Genomic DNA, 14,625 nt, shown 5'->3' with positions numbered 1-14,625 from the left:
GCTTCTTTAATAGGAAAAGGGATGCCAACAACTGAGGATCGTGACCTTTCAATAAATACACTCTTAAAAATAATAAACACATAGGGGTTTTCAGCAGTTCAGTTCGATATATGCTGACAACAGTCGTCATGAAGGGGTTGTTGTGTATTGTGCCCAACCACATGCAAAAACCTGTTTGAAACGTTTCTCATAAAAAATGAAAACATACTTTTCAAAAGTGCTTACCCAAAAAGATTTCCATGTAATCCACGTGCAATGTGTCGGAAACATGAGTAGAGACATCAACTATAAAATGCCATCATTTCATTACGAAAGTTACGACGTAAACAAAAATATAAAATGCCAAGACTGAATGCTGCTGACCAAAATATCACCATTGGATGTTTGGAAGCAGGAGAGTTCCAGTCTGCCGTTGCAAAACACTTCAACGTTCACCATAGTAGCATATCTCGATTACGGCATCAATATACCTGCTTCAATTCGACTAAAGATCATCCCTGAAGTGAAAGCCCAAGAATGACAACTCCTGCTCAGGACTGATTCATCCGGATGTTTCACCCACGTCACCGATTTGCTACAGCAATGGACACTCCAGGACAGGTGCCTCGTCTTCGAAGAATTTACGACCAAACCATCTGAAATCAAGTGAGATAAGTTGGAGTTCGAGCATAGCGACGAAAAGTTGGACCTGACCTGACACGATGACACCGACAATGGCATGTCCAATGGTGCAACAGGGTACAGGCATGGAACCTGGGTAACTGGTGATGCATTTGGTTCAGCGATAGGACGTCAACACGAACGTTTTGCGCCGAAGTGCATTCGAGAGGTGGACAGATTTGGTGGAGAAAGTGTCATACGTAGGTAGCCATGTCCTATATGGGTAGATCAGAGCTAGTGGTAGTTCATGGCAATCTTACAGCAAATCGCTACATCGACCAAATCCCGCGACCTCACTTCCTCCCACTTTTAACCACCAGAGGGTGCTGTTTCAACACGACAACGATGGACCCCACACAGGTCATGTAACAGTGCTTATCTCGCCAATGCAAACGTCCATGTCCTTCCCTGGCCCTCCAAATCGCCTGATCTGAACCCGATCGAGCATCTATGGGACGATCTTGATCGACGCTTCCGTGAACGTCACCATCGTCCTCAGACCCTTGCAGAACTTGCAAATGCGTTGCCGGGGAAATGCAAAGAATTCCCCGAGCAAAAATCCGACGACTTGTGCAATCACTTCCAAGGCGGTGTCGAGCAGTGACGGCTGCAGGGGTTGGTGTCAACAGGTACTGACCTGAACGCCCCCTTGTATCTACCCCCTCCCACTCCCTTGGTGAGTGAGTGAGTTAGAATTTAACGTCACCTCGGCAATATTTCAGCCATATAGCGACGAGAAATGCTTTACATAAACAATAAATTAAAATTGTTAAATAATCAGTCATCGAAGGACTGTAAAACAACTAGAGTATCACAGATGGAGTCTAAAACTAGCATGAACATGTAAAACCATTTTATCTACGAAGACAATACAATATAAAAACGGGCTATAGATCGCCAACAACTGAAGGTAGATCACCATACTAGGAACCATGGGGACTTACAGTACTTTTGCTACCTGCATGGACCCTAGTTGGATTTACACCATCCCTTCAGCAGCTGGCGATTGTAGGACAAGTTTAGCCAAAATTTAAATGAACAAATATACTACGTTTAAAAATCGGGTAAGCAAAAAGTTAACTTTGAAAGTTTTGGGACTTACGTACCCTCTCAGGAGGACAATAATTTTACGCTACTTCAACCCCCTTTGATGGTACAGCCACTAACAATCTCAGTTACTAATGTAAACTACCAATAATAAAATATGTATCTATTTACAAATCAGTTAACAAGTCTATTTCTTTTTTAAATGCAATAATTAAATGAGAACTTATAGTACTAAAAAGATCCTTCATCGTTTGGGATTTGAAATAGATATCCCTTGTGATGGAATATTCAACACAGTCAAGCAGGACATGCTTGACCGTGATTCTTTCATCACAAGGGATACAAAAATGGAGGATCCTCACCTTTCAATAGGTACTCATGAGTATATCTTGTGTGGCCAATACGACATCGTCGTATGATGACCTCCTCAAATCTGGACTGACAACCAAAGTAGGTGTAACCAGTGTAGGGTTTTATTGAATGTAATTTATTAATACCTACTTGGCTGTCCCACTTCTTCTGCATCAGTATAAAGCTCATTATACAATTCAATAATTTCTAATAAAAGTGGATGTTTACAAGAAATATTTTTAATAGCCTGAAGGCAAGAAAGTGAGTCAGAAAAGATGATATATTATTGATATTTAGGGTGTTTTTTAATACATTTTAAGGCTGTTAATATGGCGTTTGCTTCTGCTGTAAAAATAGAGGTGTTATCTGGTGAACGAGAAGAGATTGTTCAGGATCCAATAACAGTGGCACAAGCCACCGCGCCACCATCCTTGGACCCATCTGTAAATAAGGATTTATATGTATTATATTTATTTTTTAATTGATTATATTCTTGTTTATATTGTAATTCATTTGTTTCTGCTTTTTTAAATGCTGTTAATGTTAGGTCAACTTGTGGCCTAACCAACTGCCAAGGAGGAGAAGAAAGAAGACGGGAAGGAGCTATATTTTCCAGCTCAATGCCAGCAGCAGAAATGAATGGTTTAATTCTTAAACCAAGAGGTGGAACAAGAGGAGGCTTTTTGTTGTACAAATCCTCATAGAGAGGATTAAAGATACAGTTAAATGCAGGGTTAGACTCGTTAGAATAAAGTTTTGTTATATACTGCAAGGATAATTTTATACGGCGTTGTGTAAGAGATGGTTCATCTGCCTCGACGTAGAGACTGTCAATAGGAGAACTTCTAAAGGATCCAAGACAAAGTCTTAGGCCTTGGTGATGGACAGAATCTAATAGTTTTAAGTTGCTTTTGCAGGCTCCACCATATACGATGGAGCCATAATCAAGTTTCGAGCGGACCAATGATCAATATAGATGTAGGAGAGTGGATTGATCCCCTCCCCACTTAGAATTTGAAACAACTTTCAACAAGTCAAGTGCCTTCATGCATTTAGTTTTAAGGGATTTAATATGCTGCAGAAACGTTAAATGAGAATCAAACATTAAACCCAAGAACTTGGCCTCCTTTACAACTTTGATGGGAGTGCCATTTAGAAACAGTTCCGGGTCTTTATGAGGTTTATGTTTTCTACAAAAATGTAAACAATTAGTTTTGGATTTAGAAAATTTAAAGCCGTTTTCAAGACACCTTTAATTTATTTGATTTAAACACAGCTGCATTTGCCGTTCAATAGTATGCATATTCTTACCACAACAAGAAATATTAAAATCATCCACAAAAAGTAATCAATCAATTGAATCGTTTAAAACCTTGGATAAACTGTTTATCTTGATACTAAATAAAGTGACAGACAAAAAAATGCCTTGTGGGACACCCTGATCCTGATTGTAATGATCAGACAGGGTTGAACCCACTCGGACTTGAAATTGCCTGTCTGTTAAAAACTGTGATATAAAAAGAGGCAAACGGCCTCTCAAACCAAAATCATGTAAATCCTTCAAAATCCCATGCTTCCAGGTGGTATCATAAGCTTTCTCAAGATCAAAGAAAATTGACACAGCATGTTGTTTATTTACTATAGCATGTTTAACAAAGGATTCTAAACGTACCAAATGATCAATGGTACTACGATTTTTCCTGAAACCACATTGAATATTTGTTATAAGGTTATTGGTTTCAAGATACCAAGTTAATCTATTATTCACCATACGTTCCATGGTTTTACAGACACAGCTAGTTAGAGTGTGAGTGAGTGAGTTATTATTTAACGTCACTTCGGCAATATTTCAGCCATATCGTGACGAGAACATATTTGATTTTGAAGTGGAATATATTTATAATATATAAACCTGTCGACGAAGGACAGTAAAACGACTAGAATATCACAATTAGAACTAAAACTAGCGTGGAAAGTTTAAAACTAATAGCACTATAGGGACAATACAATATAAAAACAGGCTATAGGTCGCCAACCACAGAAGGTAGATCACCACACTAGGGACCATTGGGACTTACAGTACCTTTGCTACCTGCATGGACCCTAGTTGGATTTACACCATCCCTTCAGCCGTTGGCGATTATAAGAAATGTTAGCCAAAATTAAAATATAAAGAATACTACGTTTAAAAATCCTGGTAAGTTTAAATTCACTTTCAAAGTTTTGGGACTTACGTACCCTCTCAGGGGCACAATAATTTTACGATACTTCAACTCCCCTTGTGGGTACAGCCACTAACAATCTAAGTTACTAATCAAACTACCAATCATTAAAAAACACATCTATCTACAGAACATATTTATCAAAATTCATTAATTAAATCAATTTCCTTTAAAAAAGCAAGAATTAAATGAAGATGAACAGTATTAAAAAGATCCTTAACAGTTTTAACATTGAAATATTTATCCCTTATGATGGAGAATTCAACACAGTCAAGCAGGAGATGCTTGACTGTGACTCTCTCATCACAAAGGTACAAAACGGAAGATCTTCACCTTTTAACAAGTATTTGTGAGTGTACCTTGTATGGCCAATGCGACATCGTCGCATGATGACCTCTTCGAATCTGGACTGACCACCCAAGCAGGTGTAACCAATATAGGGTTTTATTTCATGTAATTTATTAATACCTACCTGGGTGTCCCACTTCTTCTGCATCAGATCGCGGATATAAGTTCTAATGCTAGCTTTGTAATCAGAGTATGGAATAAGAAGTGGTGTCACAGATTTGTTGAGTGCTGCCTTGGCAGCAAGATCAGCCATTGTATTCCCAGAAATGCCAACGTGGCTTCGTAACCAACAAAAGACGATGTCGCATTGGCCAGTAGCAAGCTCATTATACAATTCAATCATTTCTAATAAAAATGGATGTTTACAAGAAAGATTTTTAATAGCCTGAAGACACGAAAGAGAATCTGAAAAGATGATGTATTGTTTATATTTAGGGTGTTTATTAATATATTTAAGAGCTGTTAATATGGCGTTTGCTTCTGCTGTAAAAATAGAGCTGTTACCAGGTAATCTAGAAGAGATTGTTCTGGATCCAATGACAGTGGCACATGCCACCGCGCCACCGTCCTTGGACCCATCTGTAAATAAGGATTTGTATGTATTATATTTAGTTTTTAATTGATTATATTCTTGTTATATAGTAAGTCATTAGTTTCCGATTTTTAAAATTTAGTGAGTGTTAGGTCGACTTGTGGCCTAACCAATTGCCAAGGAGGAGAAGAAAGAAGACGGGAAGGAGATATATTTTCCAGCTCAATGCCGGCAGCAGTAATGAATGGCTTAATCCTGAGCCCAAGAGGTGGAACAAGAGAAGAGTTCTTGTTGTACAAATCCTCATAAAGAGGATTAAAGATGCAGTGAAATGCAGGATTAGAGTCGTTAGAATATAGTTTGGTAACATATTGTAATGATAGTTTTACACGGCGTTGGGTAGGAGATGGTTCATCTGCCTTGACGTAGAGACTGTCAACAGGAGATGTTCTGAATGACCCAAGACAAAGTCTCAGACCTTGGTGGTGGACAGAATCTAAGAGTTTTAGGTTGCTTTTACAGGCTCCACCATATACGATGGAGCCATAATCAAGCTTCGAGCGGACCAGTGATCTATATAGGTGTAGGAGGGTAGTTTGGTCCCCTCCCCACTTTGAATTAGAAACGACTTTCAATAAATCGAGTGCCTTCATGCATTTAGTTTTTAGGGATTTAATATGCGGAAGAAAGGTTAAATGGGAGTCGAAAATCAGACCCAAGAACTTGGCCTCTTTTGCAATCTTGATGGGAGAGCCATTTAAAAACAGTTCTGGGTGTTTATGCGGTTTATATTTACGGCAGAAATGTATGCAATTAGTTTTTGATTTAGAAAATTTAAAGCCGTTTTCAAGACACCATTTATTTATTTTGTTAAAACACAACTGTAGTTGCCGTTCAATAGTATGCATATTCTTACCGCGACAAGAAATGTTAAAATCATCCACAAAAAGTGATCCATCAATTGAATCGTTTAAAACCTTGGATAAACTGTTAATCTTAATACTAAACAATGTTACAGACAAAATACTGCCTTGTGGGACACCCTGATCCTGATTATAATGGTCAGACAGGGTTGAACCCACTCGGACTTGAAATTGCCTGTCTGTTAAAAACTGTGATATAAAAAGAGATAAACGACCCCTTAAGCCAAAATCATGTAAATCCTTTAAAATGCCATGCTTCCAGGTGGTATCGTATGCTTTCTCGAAATCAAAGAATATCGATACTGCATGTTGTTTATTTACTATAGCATTTTTGATAAAGGATTCTAAACGTACCAAATGATCCATGGTACTACGATTTTTCCTGAAACCACATTGAATATTTGTTATAAGTTGATTGGTTTCAAGATACCAAGTTAATCTATTATTAACCATTCGTTCCATGGTTTTACAGACACAACTCGTTAAAGAGATTGGTCTGTAATTAGACGGATCATTATGATCCCGGCCAGGCGTTGGTATCGGGACTACAATGGCATTACGCCACGAAGTTGGGAAATTCCCTGTAGTCCATATTGTATCAAAAATATTCAAAAGTGTTTCCAAACATGATTCAGGTAAATGCTTCAAGAGCTGATAGTGTATATTATCAGCCCCTGTTGCTGTATCATGAGCTTGCTCAAGGGCGGTATATAACTCATGCAGTGAAAATAGTTCATTATAATCTTCACCATTGTCCGAGTTAAAATTAATTCTGTTCTTCTCCTGTTGTTTCTGAAACTCCGGGACATAATTTGATGAAGACGATTGGCGAGAGTTTCACTAAGCTTATTGGCAATGTCAGCCTTATCCGTCAATACATTGTTACCGTCCTTCAGATGGTGGACAGTAGATTTGGAACCTTTGCCTTTTATTCGTTAAAACATGTTCCACACGTTTGAAATAGGTGTGCGTGAATTTAGTTTCGAAACATAGTTTCGCCAAGACTGACACTTATTCTGTTTAAAGGTGCGTCGACCCTTGGCATTTAAATTTTAACTTTATCGAAATTATGGACAGTAGTCTTCTTCTTACTCTTCTTCAGTCTTCATTAAACTATAGTTTCAGATATGTGGAATTGAAGAGGAGTTAGGGATAGTTTCATCAGTAATATTCTTCAATTTACCGGAGAATAATTGAATCGGATCTAGAGCATTGTTAAAAAAGTCAGATTTCAAGTTGTCAGTACACAGTTTCTGAAATAATGGCCAGTTGGCCTTATTAAAATTCCACCTTGTTGCAGGTGGATCATCATGCGGGTTTATAGATGAAATATTGTGGGGAAATGGTCACTTCGACACAGGTCTTCATGGACTGACCATTCAAATTCGTTATATATGTTTGGATCTGTGAGAGACAGATCAAGTGCAGAATAAGTTCCAAATCCAGGATGTAAATAAGTGGCTGATCCATCATTTAAGATGCATTAGAAATGAAGTCTTCGATGATTTTCCCTTTGGTGTTAGTATCGGTACTTCCCCACAAAGGGTTGTGTCCATTAAGATCACCCATTATAATACAGGGTTTGGGAAGCTGGTTGAATAGATCCTGAAGATCAGACTGCTGAAGAGCCGAAGACGGAGAAATGTACAAAGAACAGAGCGTGAAGGTTATTTGTAAAGAAAGATGGACAGCAACAACCTGAAGATTGCTTTTAAGAGGGACAGGGCTATGAATAACGCCCTGCCTAACCAAAATAGAAGCGCCACCAGTGGCTTTATCACCTGGGGGTGAAAACGAATGATATGAATTGTACTGACGAAAATCAAAGTTATCTGTACTTTTCGGGTATGTCTCTTGTAAACTAAAACCTGATGGCTTAAAATCTTGGGATAATAATTGTAAATCATTAAAATTGTTTCTAAGGCCTCTGCAATTCCATTGTATAATATTATGTGAGCAACTAATGGGGGTACAATAGGAGATGGCTGTAAGGGGCTTGTCTCTATATCTAGAGGTTCATAGGTGTTATGAACCTCTACAGGCACTTTTAATGGTGAAGGCACCTCAACCATGTTAAGGGCCTTGGCTTCCTTTCTTCTTTGTTTTTTTTTCTTTATTTGACCGAGTTGTTTTCCTTTCAGTTTCATGATGATTTGTTTGTTCAGGCAATATATTTGATAGCGGTAGAGGATCTGTCAAAAGAGCAGTTTGTGATGCTGCTGATGACATATAAATATGCTCAGCATTTACAGGATATAATACAATTTGCTCATCTGAGGTCCAGCTGATAGCGGTTTGACAACCAGTATCAACTTTGAGGGGGGAAGAGGAGACTGCAGCTGAATAGGTAGGAGTAGAGAATGAAGCAGATTACTCATTATCAACCAATTTCCTTGCATCTGCAAAGGAAGTGTCATTAGTGTACTTCAGTTTCAGGATTTTTGTCTGTGTGACAAAAGAAGAACATGTTTTGGAGGAGGTCATATGGTCACCCTTACAATTTGCGCACTTGATAGCATCAGTGCAGTCAGTGCCATCATAATTGTTACTACACCGGGAGCAAACTTGGGGGTTTGTGCAAGACCTCGCACCGTGACCAAATTGTTGGCATTTAAAACAACGGAGTGGATTTGGTATGTACACATCCACTCCGATGTTGAAGTACCCTGCTTTGACAGAAGATGGAATCTTTGAGAGAGCAAACGTGAAAAGGTAGGTGTTTGTTTTAATGATGTTGTCACCTTCTCTCCTAGTGAACCGTTTTACAGACAGTACTCCTTGAGATTTCATTTCTGCCACAATCTCCTCTTCAGACATATCTGAGAGGCACTTTGCACGGTCACGTACGATGCCTCTACATGAGTTTAGCGTCTTGTGGATTGATACGACAATCTCAGTATTGGCAAAATGATGAGCCTTGAGGAGATTTTGAGACTGTTGTCTCCTTGCGCATTCCACAAGAAGAGAACCAGACCGGAGACGTGTAACATTTTTAACAGTTCCACAAATGCCTTCAATGGATTTTGAGGGATATGCCATCAATTCCATCGACAACAAGAAATCGAGGCCAAGAATCAATATTGTTTAAGGATTCCTCATCAGAAGATGTTGCAGCATCAGTATCAATGTGCCTTCTTTTCGTTTTTGATCTGGAACCAGTGGAAGCCAACTACAACACCAGGGCTACAAGGATGCTATACTCCAGCAAGAAAGACACAGGTAGCTATAATAGTTAAACAGAGTTAAAGGTCAGGCTGGTCCGGCCCTAGACAATTACCTGATGACAAATAGAAGCCGGAGTTCATTAATGCCAAATTGGCCCATGAGCCACCGCCTTCTGGCATAGGACTCTAGGCAAAGTTGGAATATATTCTTAAGTTGGTGGTTTCGATATTAACCACATGCAATATCAGTATAAACAGGAATTATAATTATCCATGCTCAGGGCATGGTGACCAGCCAATTGATAGAACCCGGGCCAGTTCTACCACCCGTCTAGATGAAGAAAGGGTCGAAGTGGTCTGTTGGGCAAAGGAACACTGTTCCTGGAACCAGTGCCCTCAACCACCATCCCAGGGGGTGGTGGGTGAACTCCGGGTGGGGACCCTGACACGGTATACACACATGAGCGAATTTACATTTGATGAATGGACACCCGGATTGATTCTGATAATTGAGACAAATTCTCTACCTTCGGCCGAAACTGGTTTTCTGTGAGGTTCACGCGATCTCCTATTCATGTCTTTCTTTTCTGATAGTAAAACATTGTGTGATAGTCTATATCCGACCAGCTTTTCTAAGACTCTGCCTGACTTCTTCTGTGGATGTGATCAAATAGCATAACTGACGGGGTTGTGTGTTGCTGGAGGAAGTCGCCGATGTAGGACACGTAGGTCAGGTAGTTGAGAATATCAGACTGGCTCATGCCCTTCTCTTTTAGTCAGCTGAATTTAGTATTCTAGAGTTTGCAGATACCCACTGCGCTACTGAGACTTCTTTTGATTCTAGCCTAGACCCAGCACAACGAATTGATAGTTTCCTTCCAGAGTCTGGTAAATCTAGAAAATCTTCATTATCCTCCACTACACATTTTATTTTTGTGATAAAGTTGTTGATTTTCAGTTGTTTAACATTGTCACCTGTTCGTTGTTGCCGAGCCGGGCCTTTGTGTTCTGCGTTGGTTTGCAGGATGTCAGTCATAGTAGACGAACCGATAGCGTCGAGGAAAGGTTGAGCTCTGTGTTGCTAGCCAGCTCACGGGTGGTGACTGTCGGCTCGCTCAGGGGGTCGGGTGTTGACTTTGGTCTCCTCAGTGTCCCTATCATCTTTTCGGGCAGCTTACGTTAAGCGAGCTTGAGGTTAAGGCTTTCTATGTCACTTTCATTCAATTCATCCAATTCTTCAGGGTCAGAAAACTCTTCTGTAATCAGTTTATTGATGGTACTTTCGGTAAACCCCTTATCTCTCAGCCATATGTCGAGTACTTCGGTCTCTCGCGTACTCGCCATGCTGCTCACGGCTCGTGCTATGCGCTGACTGGGGTTCTCACGGGCCGTCTCGTGTGTGTATTCCTCCGCGCCCCAGGTCACACCACAGGCCCCCAGGTCACGGGTCACAGCCCGTTAAAACAAAATAATCCCCAATTCGGCTATTAGTTTTATATTAAATGGTATCAGTGTAAGGTGAAGTTGTGGCCTCACCAATTGCCAAGGAGGAGAAGAGTGAGTAAGTTCAGTTTTACTCAGCAATATTACAGCCATATGGCGGCGGTCTGTAAATAATCGAGTCTGGACGAGGCAATCCAGCGATCAACAGCATGAGCATCGATCTGCGCAATTGGGAACCGATGACATGTGTCAACCAAGTCAATGAGACTGTCCACCCGATCCCGTTAGTCGACTGTTACGATAATCATGGGTTACTGAAGATCAATATTCTACAATATTCATTCAGCCTTCAGATATTTTCTTGCTTGTGTGGAATGACATGGACATTGACACTGTCACACACCCCTCAAAAACAGAAAGTTCAAAATTATCACAAAGCGTTGTAAAGGTCTTTCAAGTTTTGTCAAATACTAAGATCAGCAACAAAGAAAGAAGTTTTAGAAGTATAACACTCAAACATCACAGGCATCAATGGCGGATCAGATCAGATCGATATGTCATATTTTCACACACCTCAAACACAGCCTAACAATGTTTTAAAAATAATGAAACTATCACTATTACTTGCAAACACCTTTCAAATAAAGGTATATTACCCTTCTAAACATTAAACGAACATGGGAAAGAAGTTTTATCGACAGAATTTAGTCTTTAGTCCAAGAATGGAAGCCAGTGAGAAACAAGATGCCCACTTGAAACTTTACTACAAATCTACTGTACTAATACTGACACTAATAACAATTATTTGACTTAAAATGCAGTGACAGAATATGTCACTTTCCTTCTACATGTAGGTTTTCAGTTACCACAACACTCAGCGCATGTAATCAGCTCTTGAAAATAAACCAGGCTCCATCGTAAACATTAAGCTCCGCCATATTTGCTAAACTGGTCACGTGACGAGTCGAGGCATACCCTAAGATGCTTTACTATTCTCCCTGCTTCCATCAACCACCAGCCTTGTAATGACACGTCACATGAGATTAGCCATGTTCTAAACTAACACCCAAACTTCAAAGAATACCACTTGTCGACATCATGATCCTTATAAAAAAAATAAAAATCCAAAGGTCGGCATCCAGACACCTTGTCAAACTATTGTCATATAAGTGGTAATAATTCTTGAGCATTAGAAATCAGATTGGCTTGCTTATAATCCCCCGCAATGCGTTTTGCAGGGGATATTAAAATGGAATCCGTCCGTGCACATTTGTCTTTTCCGGAGCAGATCTCTAAAACTGATCAATATTTCTTCCCCAAACTTGGCACATAGATAGATCTGGTGGTGTACTAGTGCCTTTTGGTAGGTTTGGAATTCTGAATAAAATATTTTTGGCGTTTCCGTGGCAACAAGTTCGACTTAGCCTGAAATTGGTGGTAGTGCTCCTTTCTGGAGCAGAACTTTGAAAACCTTTCAATACTCTCCTTCCACTTTTCTATATACACACCTAAATATGTGACATAATCATCACTCGTAGACATAATCATGAAGAGTATTTTGCAATTTTGGGGGATATTGATGACTTTGTCTCGTTGTTTTGGAATTTAATGCTTTTCATAAACTAGAATCTCATAAACTATTTTTCTCTGGAATCATCTGTGATATGAACTTGTGTATTGATTTCTCTAGACATTGTTTAACGAGATCTAAAATGAATAATGTTTTAAACATTTAGTCACTTTTTACTGTAAATGACCAAATTAATTAGTTACACTATGATTTATCTAAGAAGGAATTCATTTTGGTGTTGTTTTTGCCTCAGTCCGTCCGTGTATGGACAACCTAATCAATTATCTATCAACAAGTTCATGATATTTCGTGAATACACCAATTGCATAACACCGTCTCTGAGCACAAACCCAAGCGGCCGGTCCCTTGTGGCAGGTGTTAATTAGAGGGTACCAATTAGAGAATGTATTCTACTACAATAAGCCTGGCTTATTCCCTGGCCACTTTTATGACATGTAATAAACCCTGTCCAGTCAGTCAGTGGGTCCTGTAAACTTTTATTTAATCTATGTAACGTAGGTCTATGTAATTTGTGTTTATACAAACAGTGACAAGGGGGAAATTATTTGCGCTTCTGTGGATGACAAGTGAAACATACACTTAAACCGGTATTTTGGAAAATGTTAGCCTTACTAGGGGCAAATATAACAGTCAATATCAATTTTGACACTTAGAACAATAAGGATGCAGATGAGTGAAGTTATACTAATATATAGAATTGGTTCCTAGTTGATCACATAGGAATAGAATAGACGAATAGAAAACACTTACTTTAAACATGATCCCATCTTTCAAAAATGTACCTCTTCACGTGTCAGATTCAGTTACATTAATGTAAAGCAAAATCAAAATACGGCTTATTCCTGCAGTTCTCATTAATACATATGTAACATGCAAGATGCATTATGTATATCAGCAATATGAACTCTTAACAGAACTAAAGATGCGCAAAATAGCTAAGTCTATACACTTATGGGGATCCTTATGAAAAGGAGAAATTGAAAGATGTAGTGATAAAATCCTTCCATATTTTCCTAAAATGTCCATGCCTTGTAAATATCATCTTTACAATTTAAGAATTTTTTATGGAAATCACCAATTGTTTTTTTGTGTCTGTCACGGAAGATCCCTCGACTGAAAGTTAAAGTTCTGTGAACGGAGACAGTGACTTCAGTGTTTGCAAAGGATTGATAGCTTGTTGTTTACGAGCACATTCTACTAAAAGAGAGCCGCCTCGGAGACGTTAAATATTTACTACTTCACCACAAATGCCTTCAATTGCTTTGCTTATAGCTTATAGTGTTGATTTTCAAAGGGAGTCCTTTTTGAGTCAACGACAATAAATCGTGCCCAAGAAGTAGAATTTTGTGGAAGAGAAATATTATCACCAGACGACAATATCTCAGCTTCCAGACGTCTCTTCTTTTCACTGCGATTAGAACCAGAATGATTGTGAGCCATGTTGATATAAAAGTGATTGAACAACCTTGGTCCCCACCCACCACGGAATGTCAACAAGGGCGGTGTCTAATTGCATCGGGTCTCCAGCATGCAAACACCAGGGGTAGAGGGATGCTATCAAAAGCTATACTCGGGACCTCATGCAAAAAAGATGGGACACTCAAGTAGGAAGAAATAAACTGTATGAACTGAAGCCAACAATTGGTTATACCTACTTGGGTTGTCAGTCAAGACGTGATGAGGTAATTTTACGACGATGTCGTATTGGCATGGGGATAGACACACCAACAAACAACACCCCCCCCCCCCCCCCATGTGTGTCTCTTGCGATGAGGTTTTCACCATCAAGTATTTTCTTGTTGACTGTGTGGACTTATCGTCTGCAAGGGACTCACACTCTAATGCAATCTGTTCCCCCGCGTGAGCGCTCATCTGAACTACCTGAGGGAAGTTGGTCTGTATCTTAAATTGTAACTGTGTGATGTCACTAACAAATTGCCTACCTTTAAATTTAGTGCTATGCCTTTTTCTGTCTTTAAATGACAATGTAACGAATATATGTTTTTGAAATAAAACTCATTTTGACTCTGTAACTTACAATGTTTATTAATGCAGACTTGTTCTCGTCACTATATGGCTGGAATAATGCCGATGTGACGCAAAGCCCAACTCAACTATACTCAAGCAAATATGACTGGAACAGCTATATTTGTCTTCTAAATAAACTATCAGGCTGGTTCTGCCCATAACAATGTTTTAGAGACATACAGAATTCAGAGGTCAACACCGCCAGATTGGCCCATGAGCCACCGCCTTCTGGCATAGGACTCAAGGCAATTTATTATATTAATAATGTGTAAATTGATCAACTGAAAAGGCCAATACTCAACAATGAGTAAAATGT

The sequence above is a fragment of the Haliotis rubra genome, unplaced genomic scaffold, assembly GCF_003918875.1.
Source record: "Haliotis rubra isolate DU_JTF1 unplaced genomic scaffold, ASM391887v1 Scf349, whole genome shotgun sequence".
In the NCBI taxonomy this organism is placed as follows: domain Eukaryota; kingdom Metazoa; phylum Mollusca; class Gastropoda; order Lepetellida; family Haliotidae; genus Haliotis; species Haliotis rubra.
The sequence above is the reverse complement of the archived record's forward strand: the minus strand, read 5'-3'. Positions refer to the sequence as shown.